Genomic DNA, 15,346 nt, shown 5'->3' with positions numbered 1-15,346 from the left:
AAATTTAGCAAGTGAAGCTTATCTTGTCATGGGGGTAAGTGTTACAAAGAGCTTAGCTGCAAAGCATCTTGGTGTCTGGGTTGTTGTGAAAAATTGCAGGATCTGGGCTTTGAATAAAATGCGAGAACTGCACTGTCAGACTACCTCTTGGCGCATGCCCTAAGCTATTATAGGGGAGAAGAAGGCATGGCCTGAGGAGCACAAAAAACTTTGCTTTCCAGTCCATCTGGAGCCATAATTAGATAGGCCTTGCACCAGCTATGGCTGGGTATGCCATGCATGTGATTTCAAAACATAACGATCTGCTTAAAGCAGATCTGTAATTCATCACACAAGATCTTAGTATCAAAATCATTCTCCTCCCCAGATCTGTTTTATTTGAATTTCTGCAGCTTGCTTTTATTATGGCTGGCGGACTTGACTTTGAAGTAGTGTTATGCCTCTCCACTCGGCAATACCCATCACCCTGCTGTTCCAAGATGAAGACAGCATTCCAGAAATTCATGCTCAGCAGATGCAGATACCCATTCTACAATTAACCTGACCTTATCACAAATAGGCACTTCTGCTTTTCTGGACAATGTCTTGTGAGAAGGCAAAAATCAAACCTAGCTGTCCTGATAAAGCCACAGAAGTGTGTGAAACCTTTTGATGGATTTTAGAAAATAATTTCTGCCTTCTACAAAAGCAAATAGCTCAATGCTGTTTGATCCGTTGGTTTAGTAGGTGCATTTATTGTTTCACACAAGGGAAAAGAGTCCCAAAGCGATTTACAGTAGAAATGAAGTACAAAATTATGTAATAGAATATCCATAAAACAATACAGATATACAAGTGTTTGTCCAAATTCATCAGAAGTCAGAACACCCACTCCACCCTGCATAACAATATCCAACATAATTGTTGAGCATCACATGTACACTGGGCTTAATGGCACATGGTTTCCATTCTGAGCAGAGTTATGTGATTAAGAACATTGGGGGGGGGGGGGAATAAGAACATAAGAAGAGCCAATGACCCATCAGGCCAATGACCCATCTAGTTCAACATCCTGTTCTCATAGCAGCCAACCTTGCTTGTTTGTTTAGTATTAAATTTCTATACTTCCCTTCAGCCGAGTATCATAGGTAAAGCTAAAGGGACCCCTGACCATTAGGTCCAGGCGTGGCCAACTCTGGAGTTGCGGTGCTCATCTCGCTTTATAGGCCGAAGGAGCCAGCATACAGCTTCCGGGTCATGTGGTCAGCATGACTAAGCCGCTTTTGGCGAACCAGAGCAGCGCGCGGAAACGTCGTTTACCTTCCCACTGGAGCAGTACCTATTTATCTACTTGCACTTTGACGTGCTTTCGAACTGCTAGGTTGGCAGGAGCAGGACCGAGCAACGGGAGCTCACCCTGTTGCGGGGCTTCGAACCGCCGACCTTCTGATTGGCAAGTCCTAGGCTCTATGGTTTAACCCACAGCACCTATACTCCCCTTCAGCCAAGGATCATAGGACAGTACAAAATAAAAGGACAATATAAAAACACAAACATACATACCATAATAACCAACAAAAACAATAACCACCACATTTTAAAAGGCCATAGATTATTTAATTAGCCAAAGGCCTGGGAGAAGAGGAAGGCTTTTGCCAGGCACCTAAAGATATGTAAGGAAGGCACCCGCCGAGAGCCAGTGTGGTGTAGTGGTTAAGAGCAGTAGACTCGTAATCTGGCGAACCGGGTTCGCGTCTCCTCTCCTCCACACGCAGCTGCTGGGTGACCTTGGGCTCGTCACACTTCTCTGAAGTCTCTCAGTCCCACTCACCTCACAGAGTGTTTGTTGTGGGGGAGGAAGGGAAAGGACAATGTTAGCCACTTTGAGACTCCTTTGGGTAGTGATAAAGCAGGATATCAAATCCAAACTCTTCTTCTTCCCTGGGGAGAGCACCTCCTAGCATGTAGAAGACATTGCAGATGGAGCTACTGCAAATGTTCATGCTGCTCCCACCCCCCTCAAAAAAAAAAGCTCTCATGTGAACAGATGGATAAAATAATGTCAGCAAATTTGAAGATACAGTTGGATCAGAGATACCTTTAAGTTCAATGGCAATTTTCATCGGTTATTTAAAATCTCACATTCAAAGCGCATACGGCCCCTTGGTAGGTGTATAAATTTTGTATAAAGCGGTGTATAAATTTTGTGAAGTAAATAATCAGGCCAATTTTTTATAAATATCTGTGAGAATAGAGTGAGCTCAGGAGGAGTTTCATTAACTGATGTTTGGTGCTCTCTTGGTCAGATGCATGAAGTGTTATTCTCAGTTGGGAAGTGTGCTGATACAGACTGCTAACACCTATGAGACATAGGCTGGATCTAGACACATAAAAAAAAACGTTTCAGGAAAAGGCGTTGTAAACCTCATAATGGGAAATCACATTGCCGAGAGACAGAACTCCGCAGCGCCATTTAGCGTCACAGTGTTATAATGCGTTTAAAACATTATTTTATTTATTTTTTACTAATGTAGCTGAGTCCACAGTGCAGACATCCTCAAACTTGGCCCTCCAGATGTTTTGGGATTGCAATTCCCATTATCCCTGACCACTGGTCCTGTTAGCTAGGGATGATGGGAGTTGTAGTCCTAAAACATCTGGAGGGCCAAGTTTGGGGATTCCTACCACAGTAAAACATTCACAGGAGCAGACACTGGTGGAAAGACTGGGTGGTATTCAGCTAAGTTTTACTCAGAGGAGATGCACTGAAATGAATGGAATTAACTTAGTCATGTTAATTCATTTCATTGGAGCTACTCTGAGTAAGAGTTTTACTTTTGAAGAATCAAAAGTGCACTCAGTGAGGCAGCAACAGCTCTCTGTGTACAACCCCTGAACAGGAGATTCTGTTCTCAAAACTCTGATGGATAGTGGCTGGTTTTAGCTTCAACCGGGTGGCTTTCGGCTTTTAAAAAATGTGTATTGATTTGATTACATTTTTCTTGCATTTTACCCTTGTTTTGTATTTGAAATATCTGTGCGTCACCTATTTTATGAGGTGACTAATAAATCTAAATAGCAAACAAACTGCTTTGAGGACCTGACAGTTGAGAAATGGGGCATAAATCTAATAAAGAAATACACAAATACAGAGAATGTATGCAATCAATACTGCTTCCTAGGTCACATGTTTGCAGCCAACACTATGTTTATTCACTATGTTTAGGGTTATTTGGTTTTACTGAATGTTAGTGTTGCATTTGACCGAATTATATGGTTTTTTAAACACTTTTGGGTAGTTTTAAAGTCCTTAATTGTACATTGTCCAGAAAACCTGGGTTATGGCACAACTTAACGTAACAAATACAGTCAATGAATAAATTCCTTTTGACGGGCATCTTCTGCTGTCTACAGAAACAAACAACCTAACGCCATTCACATTCATATATCCATCATTTTCTGTCACAAGGCCAAAATGCTTTCCACAGATGTAGTTCTTTTGGAAGAGGCCATTACACACACACCCTTCCCCTTTCACTCCAGCCTTCAGGGATCTAACAGTTGCCTAATGCTAACCTCATCCATCAGAAATTTAAGAAGCCCTGCCTAGCTGAAGGGCAATTCTATTGAACAATGCTGCCAAATCTGAACAGCACTTTGCTGTTTCGGGTGCTATTTTATCACGTGCCTTGCATGTTCTTTTGACAGAAATTAGACTTTGGTCTGTCCTCCAGATTTGTCCATTTTTACCCTTCAGTTCTTCTATCAAGTACGTTAGACGTAGATGGTTAATGTTTCTGCCAAATTAGAATATTCAGTGTATTTTTCTTTCTTTCTTTTGTACTGGCATTTAGAGGCCAACTAATTCAGGGTCACTGGCTTCTTTCTTAACACCTTCTGAGCCACTTTCCTTTGGACTCTGTTGCCACAAATCTTCCCTCAAAACTGAGTGGAAGAAGATTAATCAAATTTGACAGTAGTAGTTCTCTTCTGTGCCCCTACAAAAACCAGCAGGGAGAGTGGGGAGGATTGTCTGAAAAATATTAGAGCGAAGTATTTGTTAATTCATTCTGATGTTATTGTGTGATTAACTTTCCCGCTGCAAATGGTGAGATTCAGGAGGTATTTAATTAGGGCTGGATCATGCACTTCATCTCCTGACTTATTCCAATAAATGCTATTTTAGTGCCCTGATCTGTGAGCTCAAAGCTTTCAGGGGCAGCCTAGCGGTGCTCAGTTAAGAGTTCAAAGCACCCAGAACACCTGAAAGCTCTTTGAGAGTTCCTATGGTTCTACCAAATGAATAAGATACCGTCTCTGTCTGGCTCCAAGTGAAGCATCACATGAGAGTGGCAAGACTGTGTTCTTCAATCAGGATGGTCCTGAATTCGGTTCTGGAAGACCTTTCTCGCAAGGATAGTGTCAGAGCCTCGTTGTCCTCTGAGCCTGTTTGCATTGTGTGATACCTGAGTCATGGGGTCATATCAGTTAGCTCAATTTTGCTCATACACTCAATAAGGGCACCATAACCAATATCAGCTCTTCAATTAGGAGATACGATAGCCATCTTCAAATACGTAAAAGGCAGTCACATGGAAGATGGAGCAAGCTTGTTTTCTCCTGCTCTGGAGGCTAGGATCCAAACCAATGGATTCAAGTTACAAGGAAGGAGATTCCAAATAAACACCAGGAAGAACTTTCTGACAGTAAGAGCTGCTTGACAGTGGAAATGACTCCCTCCTAAGGTTGTGGCGTCTCCTTCATTGGAGGTTTTTAAGCAGTGGTTGGATGGCCATCTGTCTTGAATGCTTTAGCTGAGATTCCTGCATTGCAGGTGCTTGGGCTAGAAGAACCTTTGGGGTCCCTTGCAAAATAATAATAATAATAATAATAATAATAATAATAATAATAATAATAATAATAATAATAATAATGTGATGAAACATCAAACATTAAAAACAGGACTGCCTTCAGATGTCTTCTAAAAGTCAGTTGTTTATCTGCTTGGCAACTGATGGGAGGGCACTCCACAGGGTGGTTGCCACTACCGAGAAGGCCCTCTCCCTGGTTCCTTGTACCCTCACTTCTCACAGTGAGGGAACCACCAGAAGGCCCTCAGAGCTGGACCTTAGTGTCCAGGCTGAACGATGGGGGTGGAGATGCTCTTTTAGGTATACTGGGCCAAGGCCGAGGCCCATACCATTCTATGATTCTTTGGTGGGCTATAGAACAGGCGATAGCACTGATGAGCCCTGCTGGGGTGCTTGTGCCCAAGGAAACCAGGTGTTGAAACCAGCGGCTCAACCACACTTATATTTGCTCCACACTTTCTAGGTAGCCTTTCCAAGTCTGTGTCCAAGTATCAAAGGGGGCCTGGCCAGGTCAGTCTTCCTGTTATATACTCTGGGTTTTATGAACTTTAAGAGGCATCTGACCCTCACATGAGCCTATTCCAGCTGAGGCATCATACGCCTACTTCCCAAGCTAACAAGCCCCACCTGGGCTGTTTCACTATTCAGGTCAACTTTACAAGGTTTAATTCCATTGCAGAATTTTAAGTACCTGTCATTATCCTTGGCTTCACTCAGTTTTGTTTATAACCAAACTTTCTTCGAGTCGTGAGGGTGGGGGATGGGGAGGGCCCTCACAAGTGGAGTAGCCAAGGGCCTCTCTTCATCTAAATCCAGCCCTGGTCACTCCTTTCTGCACACTTTCCAGCTTGTCAGTATCCTTCATAAATTATGGTGCCCAGAACCGGACACAGTTCTCCATGTGTGGTCTGACCAAGGCAGAATAGAATGGGACTATTACATTCCTTCTGTTGATGCAATCTAAAATAGCATTAGCTTCTTTTTTTCTGCTCCATCGCACTGTTGACTCATGTTAGGCTTGTGGTTTACTAAGACCCCTAGATACAAAGACCTCCTGTTCGCACACACTCTTGAGGGCCAGTGGTGGGCAGCTGGAACCCGCCATTTTAAATTGCTTGCCGTACTCCCAGAGAGCATTGTGGGCAATCCCAATGGCAGGCGGTATTCAGCTTCACACCTTATATCATGCTGTCTGCTGTCACTGCAATCCTTTGTACACCACTCTGAGTTATGTTTAAGAGATGAAGCCGTATAGAAATTAAATAATCAAATCAATTTCGCGGTGCTACTGTGGCTCGCCGCCGCCACCTGCTGTCAGAAAGCTCACTAATGCAGGAAGAAGCCCACCCGACAACACTTTGTGGGGGGCAAGGCTCGCACCTGGTGCCCTTCCCTGACAGAGCAACCATGATGACGCCTTTTATGTTTTAAGCCGCAGTTCTTTCCACTTCCATTAGCCGGCTAGACTGAATTCAAAGACTCCGTTTTTTTAAAAAAGCCAAGCTGAATGCAAAAGTTAGGGGAGGGCGAGAGATGGAAGGAGGGGAGCATATTCTGCCTGTCGCTATTTCATCTCAATAGCATATTAAGGAAGCTTGGTGTTTATGTCATGTTGAGAAGTTTCTTTATCTGAGCTGTTGATCTGTGTCTCCGACAGATCACAAGTACGGGCCCATGTAATGTGGCAGTTACTATGGAAACATCTCATTTATTAAGGGGGGGGGGAACCAACAGGGTAACTCACGTGAAAGGCCCAATTAGTGACAGGGGTTGGTGAGACTGCTAAAACGGCCCCCTTTAACCAGGGGTATCAGTGAACATGGAGACTCGCGTCTGTGTCTGTCAGTTCGTTTCTTAAATATACCATGTTCAACATCAGCATATGCTGAGCGTACACCAAGCAATATCTCCATTTCCCGTGGGCTTTTCTCTCTCTTTCAAACGAGATGCAGATCTGATTTACCAACACATGCACTTCATGGGAGTTTTTATCAGCTGGTTGTTATAGCCTGTCCCTATTCCTCAGGGTAGGGACACAGGTGGCACTGTGGGTTAAACCACAGAGCCTAGGACTTGCCGATCAGAAGGTCAGTGGTTCAAATCCCTGTGATGGGGTGAGCTCCCGTCGTTCGGTCCCAGCTCCTGCCAACCTAGCAGTTCGAAAGCACATCAAAATGCAAGTAGATAAATGGGTACTGCTCCGGCGGGAAGGTAAACGGCATTTCTATGTGCTGCTCTGGTTCGCCAGAAGCGGCTTTGTCATGCTGGCCACATGACCCGGAAGCTATACACCGGCTCCCTAGGCCAATAAAGCGAGATGAGCGCCACAACCCCAGAGGCGGCCACAACTGGACCTAATGGTCAGGGGTCCCTTTACCTTTACTCATTCCTCAGGGTAGGGGGTGGTTTCATTCCTAAATCCCCCACCCTGCACTAGAAGAGTCCAGAAATGTGCTAGCATAGTGCATATGCGCTGGCATGGCTCCAGCCTAGTACCACAGGAAGGTATCGCGGGCAGAAGCCTTAGTCCCTGAAAGAAACCATCAGCATGGGAGGTCAGGAAGTGAGCAGGGCAGAGATATACAGGGGAGGCTTAGTGTTTAGGAGGAATCCTTTGCTACCACACTGCACATTATGTCAACTTATATGGTGGCATATAAATACAGTGGTACCTCAGGTTAAGTACTTAATTCGTTCCAGAAGTCCTTTCTTAACCTGAAACTGTTCTTAACCTGAAGCACCACTTTAGCTAATGGGGCCTCGTGCTGCTGCCGAGCTGCCGGAGCACGATTTCTGTTCTCATCCTGAAGCAAAGTTCTTAACCTGAAGCACTATTTCTGGGTTAGCGGAGTATGTAACCTGAGGTACCACTGTACAGTCCAGTTGAAATTCAAGGAAGCCCCCAGACTCATTTCGCATTAGGCCTGGGCAGCTCGGTCTAGGGAACTCTTCACCCACTGAGGTGCATTTGGCCCCTTCAGCTCATAGAATTCACAACCATAGAATTGTAGAGTTGGAAGGGACCCTGCAAGTTATCTAGTCCAGCCCCCTGCAATGCAGAAATACGCAGCTGTCCCGTACGAGGATCAAACTCGCAACCTCAAGGACCGCCCCTTTCCATATGAACCTACCCCTGAAATCATCTTCTGAGGCCATCCTATATGTGCCTCCTTGAGAGGGTCGGAGTGTGGCAACACAAGAACGGGGCCTTCTCTGCAGTGGCTCCCAATCTCTGGAATGGTCTCCCCAGGGAAGTTCGTCTGGCTCCTTCATTTTGCACCTTTAGGCACCGGGCAAAAACGTTCCTTTTTAACCAGGCCTTCGGTTGATCTGATTGACATCTTCTTCTTCTTTGGCGATCACTCGTAGCCGAGTAAGATTGTCTTCCATAAACTCGGTTTTAACAATGAGTCCTATCCCTTTTAAAATATGGCTCTTGGGGAGCAGTTATTGGGTTGTCATTTTTATTTTTATTATGTGTTTTGTGGTTTTATATCTTCATTTTATTCTGTGAGCCGCCCTGAGACTCCCAGGTATAGGGTGGTATAATAATAATAATAATAATAATAATAATAATAATAATAATATAAACACCTTGGCATTATCAGCACCACACTCTAACCTACTGAGCTATCCAGGCTAGCGGGTATTTTTAAAGCAGTTTTTTTTTTCTTCAAATCTGACCTACTCCTTTTTTTTTTTTTACCTGTTTGGTCTTCTAATGCTACCGTATTTAATCTTCAAAGCTATGACGGTGAGATTTTATGTGCTGTCCATTTGCCATGTTTTTAAACGGCTGCTCGTATCTTACTTTATCCATTTTTACAGCCATTTGCATTTTGTGTATCGGAAGCCACCTTGCGAGGGTATTTGCCCTGAGAGGTGCCCTAAGGATGCTTTAATTAATGAAAAATGATAACATGTTTGATAATTAAATAATTTCAACAAATATCATTCAATTAATAAAATGAATTAATACTGATTCTTCCAGTGACCTCATTGTAGTAACTTCAGTTCTTCCTTATATCTGCGTGACATTGCCTTCTCCCTCTCCTTTTGAAATTAATAATAATAATAATATGTTTTTTAATCATTGGCAAAATCAAATGACAACCTAAGGTTGTATGGAGCCTGCCCCAGGAAAATTCGCTAGTCTTCAGTTGTAACTCCTCAGATCTTTTACCTGAAGAAGAAGCTGGAAATAAATCACTTTAGGTGACATTTTGGGGGGCAAGTGTAATTTTCTCCTAAATGTACCCTTCTAGGCAGTATTTTTAGCACTGCATTCAAGAGATCGTCAGGTGATACCTGATATTAGAGTGAATGACGCTTCCTATTGTAAGGGAAACTCACTACTTTTTCTTATCGCGTGATCAATATCAAGTCACTGACATCAAAGGGAAACAAGAGGGTATATCCACTTTTGATCCCCCCTTTCTCTGCCTATTCTATAGTCTGGCTTCGTAGCACCTTCTTCCACAACCACATCTGTTTCGGAAGACACTATGCAACTATACAAGATTCATCTAATAAATATGTGGGGGTTTATTGCTTAATCATTGTAAGGTTAATAGTCACGGTGAATACCTATATTTAATACGTCAGTGAGGCTGCAAAAATGCCAAGGTGACTAGCTTTAGCACGTATCCATTCTGCTTGTGGGTCTACAAATATGAGCCCTGTCATAAGTGCTTTCAAACTGAGATCAGTATTGATTCAGGTCCATGGGAAAAGCAGAGGGCTGTGACAGCTTAAAATGACGCACACCAAGAGAATTATTTGCCGGAATATGATGAAAGGTGGTAAATTTGCATGCGGTATGACCTGACGTACTAATCCTTAACACTCAGGGCAAGTATAACATCAGGCGATTAGCCAGAGGTGTGCTTTTTAAAATACAGTTTTGTACTTGATGTTGAAAAATCCAAATCTCCCTTTATGAAATCCGCACTAAGAAAGGGTCAATGAAGGGCTGTGGTAACGTGGAGGGATAAATGGCGCGTTGTTTTTAACGTTCTTAATGTGTTATTAAAACGTCACACCAGAGGGCTCTGCAGAGCAACCTGCAGCATTTTGACGGAAATAAACCAACAACAAAGTAAGGAAAACAATTTAAATTACATGTACAGTGGTGCCTCGCAAGATGAAAAGAATCCGTTCTGCGAGTCTCTTCGTCTAGCGGTTTTTTCGTCTTGCAAAGCAAGCCCATTGACAGCTTAGCGGATTAGCGCTATTAGCACTATTAGCGGCTTTTAGCGGCTTAGCGGATAAGCGGCTTAGCGGCTTAGAAAAAGGGGGGAAAGGGGAAAAAACCCGCAGGAACTCGCAAGACATTTTTGTCTTGTGAAGGAAGCCCATAGGAAATTCATTTTGCGAAGCACCTCCAAAACGGAAAACTCTTTCGTCTAGTGAGTTTTCCGTCTTGCAAGGCATTTGTCTTGCGGGGCACCACTGTATGCCCTGTGACATTCTAGAACAATATATCTAATATTGTTCTAATAATGTTAAACAGGTCAGTGGTGTAGATCCAGCCTAGAGCAGTATACATGCAGGACTGCAGTGATTTGGGGGGGGGGAAGCAGGAATACGCATACCCCTAAACATTTTGTAAATCTAATGGGAGAAGAAACTAATTTTTTAAAAAATGTTAGTTTCTTCTCTAGCACGGTGAATCATTAGTTCCATTGCTACCCCTGATGGCGGCCTCATTTGCTTTCCCGGTGTAATGCATGTTCTTTGTACTTTTGTCCATTTACTGTATTTATTTTTCCCGATTTGAACTATGAAATAGTGATTTTCTTGGGTCAAAAGGAGAGTAGAGTGGTACCTCAGGTTACAAACACTTTGGGTTACAGACTCCGCTAACCCGGAAGTAGTACCTCGGGTTAAGAACTTTACCTCAGGATGAGAACAAAAATCGCAGCGGTGCAGCGGCAGCAGGAGGCCCCATTAGCTAAAGTGGTACCTCAGTTTAAGAACGGTTTCAGCTTAAGAACGGACGAATTAAGTTCTTAACCTGAGGTACCACTGTACCCCTAAACATTTTTTTAGGGGGGGAAGCATTGCAGGGTTGTATGGGGTGTTAGGGGGAGGGAGAGTACCTTTGGTGGGGGACACATCATGCTCTTTCTGGGGCAGTTTGTCCACCTTTTGTCCCTGCACTCAGCTCTCACCTGCGGCCCCAAGGTAAGCTGTCAGCATGCGACAGCAGCCACACCCTGGGAACAGCTACGACTGGCTGGGTTCACATATTAGGAAAAGATCTGGGATCAGAGGTGTGGGCTGTATGCTACTTCATAGGTGTAACGGCAGAGTGTGAGAGTGAGGGACAAAAGATATGTGTGTGTGCATCTCTGGAAAGAAGATAAAAGTTCCTACCAGAGAGGAATGGCAGATGGCAGTTGATGGACTATGCTGAAATGGCTAAAATGGCCGGAAGAATCAGATATCAGGAAGACCAAAATTTTAATAAGGAATGGGGGGTGGGAATTTTAACATCTTAAAGATCATTGTAAACAGTTGAAATCATTAGTAGGATTGGAATATCACTTGGAGTTCAAGGGTGAATTCTAGACACAATGGAGATGTAAAAGATTTGGATCATCATAAATGGGAGTGCCTGATCACCTCATCTCTCTCCTGAGAAATCTTTATGTGGGACAAGAAACTACAGTTAGAACTGGATATGGAATAACTGATTGGTTCAAAATTGGGAAAGGAGTACAACAAGGCTGTATATTGTCTCCCTGCTTATTTAACTTACCGTATATACAGAATTCATCATGTGAAGGGCTGGACTGGATGAATCCCAAGCCAGAGTTAAGATTGCCTGAAGAAATATCAACATGCTGATGACACAACCTTGATGGCAGAAAGTGAGGAGGAATTAAAGAACCTTTTAATGAGGGTGAAAGAGGAAAGCGCAAAATATGGTCTGAAGCTCAACATCAATAAAACTAAGATCATGGCCACTGGTCTCATCACCTCCTGGCAAATAGGAAGGGAAGAAATGGAGGCAGTGAGAGATTTTACTTTCTTGGGCTCCATGATCACTGCAGATGGTGACAGCAGTCACAAGATTAAAAGACACCGGATTCTTGGGAGAAAAGCAATGATAAACCTAGACAGCATCTTAAAAAGCAGAGACATCACCTTGCCAACAAAGGCCTGTATAGTTAAAGCTATGGTTTTCCCAAGTAGTGATGCATGGAAGTGAGAGCTGAACCATAAAGAAGGCTGATCGCCGAAGAATTGATGTTTTTGAATTATGGTGCTGGAGGAGACTCTTGAGAGTCCCATGGACTGCAATAAGATCAAACCTATCCATTTTTAAAGAAATCAGCCCTGAGTGCTCACTGGAAGGACAGATCGTGAAGCTGAGGCTCCAATATTTGGCCACCTCATGAGAAGAGAAGACTCCCTGGAAAAGACCCTGATGTTGGGAAAGATGGAGGGCACAAGGAGAAGGGAACGACAGAAGACGAGATGGTTGGGCAGTGTTCTTGAAGCTACCAACATGAGTTTGACCAAACTGCAGGAGGCAGTGGAAGACAGGAGTACCTGGCGTGCTCTGGTCCATGGGGTCACGAAGTCGGACACAACTAAACTAAACAACAACAACAAAAGATGTAGGATGAAATGATCAATAATAGGACCCACAAAGGGGAGGATGGAAGTCCAGGAGATTCCTTGGAATCTTGTTTTGATGATTTATGTTTAATACATCTTTGTAAAATTTTAATATGAAAGACCAAATAAATAAAGTGTGTGTGTGTGTGTGTGTGTGTGTGTGTGTGTGTGTGTGTAACCTATATGACATTAGTCAGTATGCATCATTCCTTTATGCTCTATTTTCATCCAGTCCCATGAGAAGGATACCTTTCGGACAGCATTCTTTTAATCACAAGTAGAAGAGCACAAACTCACCTCTGATTCACATCTCCAGAGCAGTACAGCTTTTGTCAGTGAGTCGTACAGTCAGGTCCTGCATTTGTTGTCAGATACATATGTTGCCCTCAGAACCAGATGGTGGGCATGCATATGGCTGTAGCTGTAATGACAAGAAGGGCCTCAAGCCTGCTGCTTTTAAACCTGCCTTGGCAGCAAAAATAGACGCAGCCACGGTCCCACTGCTGCGACAGGCCAATCAGGAGCATTGGGGGCCGTGGTTTGTGCAATCAGTCAATGATGCCTGCAAATTGCTTTTGTATATAGGAAGCCATTTGGATGAAAGATCTCTAGGAATGTGAGGTTCTCGCCATTTGCTGGTGTTGCCAAAGAAAAGCCAAAGGCATCTCTTGCTCCTCTTGCAGAAGAGGGGGGAAGGGAGGGAACACAAGCGCTGGAGAGAAGTTCCCAAATTGCCTCCCACTTGTAAACTTCCAGATACACTGCCATGGCAAAGTGTGTGGGGCTTGGGAAACCTTGGCAATCACAAGGCATATTTCCCATCTGTTTGCAGCAATATGCCCCAAAACACCAGGTTTCTAAGTGTACGATTTAGCTAGGCTGCAGTGCTTACTGTTCAGGAACTGGATTGTTTTCCTCCTACTTAATGCTGATTTGTAACCTCTCTGTTTTTCTTTCTCTCTTTCATTCACTCTCTGGTGCTTGCTTGCTTGCTTGCTTTTAGGAGCAAACAATCCAGACGACAACATGATCAAAGATCTCTTGCTCCCTTGTTTTCTTTTGCTGCCCCTAGTGCAGAGGTTTTCAACGTTTCTGAGTCCACGACTCCCTTGACCAAACTACATTCTTTCTGTGGCACCCCTGTGGGGCTCAGGAGCCCAGTTATGTCATCCCTTGCCTGCAAAGCTAGGAGCTTCTCACCCTTTTTCAAACACCCTCCCTTGTGGGGTGTTCCCTCAGCCTCCTCTCACCTCCCCTCTCCTTGGGGGTCCTCTGGGCAGCCTCTGCTGCTGGCCCTGGTCTCTGAGGTTGCCCCTCACACTGCCCCACAGGAGCCTGGGAAGCACCCCTGGCCAGCCCCAGACACACCAGTGGCCTAGGGAGCTTGTAGTCAGGGCTGCTGCAACAACAGCTGTGCAAGCCTTTGGGAGGCAGAGGTGTGAGAGGGCATCAGAGGAGGGAGGGAAGGAAAGAGGGATACAGGCCAGTGTTGCCTGTGGCACCCCTGACCATCATTCAAGGCACCCCAGGGTGCCACGGGACACTGATTGAAAACTACTGCCCTAGTTCTTCAGAGGTGGAAAACCCGAGCCCCTTCAGATGTTGTTGGACTACAACTCCTATCATCCCTTGCTGACTGGGGCTGATGGGAGTTGTATTCCAACAAGATCTAAAGGGGCACAGGTTCCCCATTCCTAATCAATATGGTGCCACTTCCCTCTGTTCCTTCAAATCTCTCCGCATAACCCACTTGCTCCATAAATCCTTTCCATCAAAGCTCACCATAAACCCACTTAGTTCATAACGCTGTGCGAAGCTGTGCTGACTATTAATTCAACTCCGACTTTGGAAATAAAGCACACTCTGGAAATAAAGCGAAGGGGGTTGGATTTGTACACGACCCCTTCCCCTGTCCAATGGTTCCTTGGCCTTTGCAAGAAGAAATTGTTTCAGTGAACAAATGTGTAACTGTCAGGTGGCTGTGACAAGTTTCAATCACCAACAGTGCTTTGACAGAAGGAAATGAGGCCTTAATAAATGGGTCAACTACAAATCCAAAGCACAAGAGTATGGCTGCACCACATATTTTCTAATTTCAGTATTTATTTGTGGTACAACTTGTGGTAACCAAGGGAAAGTGGTCCCAAATGTGTGCTAAACTGCAGTGATATGAGAGACTACACTTCACTTTGAAGCACTCTGTAGCTATTGCTACTTAGCCTGTTTGTGAAGCCCTATCTCCTCCAACATTGCTACAAAGGTTTGTCACAATTTTAGTTCTTGTTGTTGTTTAAGGATGCAGATGATTCATATTTTATCCATCATACTGATAATGGTCTTGTTTCTAAAGCAAGTTACTCTTTTGTGGGAGTTGCTCTCTTCAGGGGAAACATCTGGATTTTAAAAAAACAGATTTTTATTGCTTTTAAGCCCATGTGTCCCACCTCAGACCCTAAAAATCAAGTTTTATATATATCACATATACACAACTAAGCAGCTCCATCATGCAACTCAGCTTAAAATCATAGCAACAGTCATATGTTTCTCACTTATCCCCCCCCCATAATAAAATCCTCTAGAGTCTAGACCTATACAGTTGCCTTCCCACTCACTAAATTACACTTGCACAAGAGGGGAGAGTGCTGTTGTTGTGTGCCCTGCCCTCTCCGTTGCATCTCAGCAGCTCGCCATGCACTTGAACTAAACGTCTAACCAGGGAGCCTCCGCAACTCCTGTTTTAGGACCCTGAACCAATCAGGGTTCCAGATCACGGTCAGCAGGAGTAGTCTCTGTTCTCCTGTTCCAGACCATCAGGTTGGCTATGACGAAAAGTGTCCAGACCACTGAGCAGTGACCAAAGGCGGAGC

The 15,346-nt window shown here is 44.1% G+C and overlaps 1 long non-coding RNA gene across 1 annotated transcript in view; it reads right to left on the bottom strand.

The window, feature by feature from the left end:
- LOC310844451 overlaps window positions 1-12,882 on the bottom strand; it is a 36,166-nt gene extending 23,284 nt beyond the window's left edge. The window contains exon 1 of the long non-coding RNA XR_014564140.1: window positions 12,777-12,882. This is a non-coding gene — a long non-coding RNA (uncharacterized lncRNA). The remainder of the gene's footprint in view (window positions 1-12,776) is intronic.
- Between the last annotated feature and the right edge of the window lie 2,464 nt (window positions 12,883-15,346).

This window comes from Podarcis gaigeae (genome assembly GCF_964106915.1).
Source record: "Podarcis gaigeae genome assembly, chromosome: 5".
NCBI classification, from domain to species: domain Eukaryota; kingdom Metazoa; phylum Chordata; class Lepidosauria; order Squamata; family Lacertidae; genus Podarcis; species Podarcis gaigeae.
Note: the sequence above shows the minus strand (reverse complement) of the source record. Positions and strands in the feature narration are given on the sequence as shown.